The following is a 2,444-nucleotide window of genomic DNA, read 5'->3' on the forward strand; positions in this document are numbered from 1 at the left end:
CCTCATTCCAACAAAAAGAAGTTAATTCAAATGCATACAAAAGGATTTATATATTATTGAACTAAACTATTTCTAAATTATAGTAACAAAAAATTATGAAAAATAATGTGCCATAGATATTAGCCTATAAATATAAGTTTATAATTTTATGTCCCCTCCAAAAGATTGTCTAAATAATTTAACAAATGTTATTTATTCAAATTGTCTTAAACAAATATTAAATATTAATTTTTAAAATTAAAATATTCAATAATAAAAATTATATATTTATTAATAGTAAAAAAATTAAAATTATTAATAATATAATTAACAGTATGAATTTAAATTAGTTGTAATAATTTATCTCCTCTCCCTTTTCCATATCCTAGTGTCCTAGGCTAAGAAGCTAGATCAAATCCAAAGAAGGTTCCTTTGGTCGAGAGTTGAATAGAAAAAACATAATGTCCAAGTCCTTAATTGGGAGAAAGTCTATTATAATAAGAGATCTAGTGGTCTTAGTATTATGGACTTCTGCTCTCTTAAGCTAGCCTTTATGGTCAAGATTGGATGGATATTTGTTTTAGAAAGTGTGGATTGGTTGGTTATCATAAAAAATAAGTACCTCCATGGAAGGGATAATTATGCCTCTTTGACTTCTAAGGTCCTTCCTAGGGGTTCTCATGTGTGGAATAACCTTCTAAAAAATAAAGATCGACTTTTTAAGGGTATTTAGTGACAAGTTGGTAATGAAATTTGGGTAAGATTCAGGAAAGATGTTTGGGTGTCCCCTATCTCCTTGGAAATTCGTCTGATTTGTTTGGCCATTGAAGGAGCCTTAATGGCGAGGTATGGAATTTATGTGAGCGACTATTGGGTTCCCGACTCTTCTCCATCTAAGTGGAAATTGAACCCCTCTAACTTTGATCTTAATTTGAAGATGGCTGTTGTTGAGTTTCTCGGGATCCTTAATAACTTCAGGATTTTTAGCTTGGATGTTGAAGATAGATTTGTCTTGGGATTCCCCAAAAGATGGAAAGTACTCGATTTGTTCTAGGTTTGAGTTAGTATCTCTATTCCCTCGCCCGCTCTTCAACTAGTTCACCATTTGGAGATCTAATATGATTTCGAAGGTTTTCTTTTTTCGGTGGATGACTTATAATGGTCTAATTATTACTATTGACAATATTAGAAGGCTTGGTTTTAAATTTGTCAATAGATGTGTTTTATGTGAGAACTAAGAAGAAAGTATTAATCATATTATGTTTCACTAACAATACTCATGGAATGTTATATGAATAATTTACTTCTTGTTCCTTGTTGAGTGGGGTTGGAATGGGGATTTGAAGGACTGTGTTTCTAGTTGGTCTCCTCCTTTGAATCATCCCCTTATTAAGGAACTTTGGTGGTAGGATTTTTTTCATGTTGGGTGGAGCCTTTCGAATCAAATATATAACAAAATCTCTAAGGAAAAAATATTTAAGAAAAGGAAGAATAGTTAGGACTCTCTAGCTAATGTAATTATTGTTAATGTCAAAGAAAATTTGGGTTGTTTTGAAAGATGCAAACATTATCTTCCACCCTCATCCCTGGATTGGTAGATTGCTAGAAATTGGAGCTTGACCAATTCTCTATCCAAATTCATATCCCCACCTATTGGATTTAGAAATTCTATTAAATGACCCCCCCTCGACTTTGGTTGGCTACAATTGAATTTTGATGGTTCTTCTAAAGGAAATCCAAGCTGAGCAAGTGGGGGTGGGGTCATTCATAACCATAGGGGCAGTTTAGTCCTAGCCTATGTGACCAAATTAGGGATACAAATGTCAAGTATTGTGAGGTGGCAACATCTTATTATAGCTTAGTTATTGCGAAAGGTATAGGGTATGGTCAAATCATCATAGAAGGTGATTCAAAAATTACTATTTTAATGCTTGGAAATGAAGCAAAACCCAACTATAAGTGTGAACACCTTATTGCCAAGTTTTGAGACCTCACTCACAGGTTGAGTCACATCACTCTTAGTCATACAAAAGGAGAAGGAAGTAAATTTATAGATAGACTAGCTTCTTTGGGCCCATTTTCCAATCATTTGAAAATTTGGATAGATATTTATCTTTGATGACATAAGGACTCATGATGAAGTATAATCCAAACATTGTCATTTTTCTAGCCATCATCGCCCTTTTTGACAGTTATTTAATGTAAAGGTGGCGGACATCTCATTCAAATTATAGTTGCACTTTCCCCAACCCTTCCAAGTGTTGTTTTTTTCATACTACTAGTTTTGTTTTTACCCAGGTATGTTTTTTACCTCTAGATAATGTATGTTAGCTATGGGGGGTGATATCATTTAGACCGAACCAAATAGTTAGGATGATTCCAAAAATAATGCTAAGCTATGCCTGAAAGCTATTAAGGGTAACCTTGCAAGTTATGTGGAAGGAATGAAGTGCTTTCATCCCGAT

This window comes from Cryptomeria japonica, chromosome 5 (assembly GCF_030272615.1).
Source record: "Cryptomeria japonica chromosome 5, Sugi_1.0, whole genome shotgun sequence".
Lineage (NCBI taxonomy): Eukaryota > Viridiplantae > Streptophyta > Pinopsida > Cupressales > Cupressaceae > Cryptomeria > Cryptomeria japonica.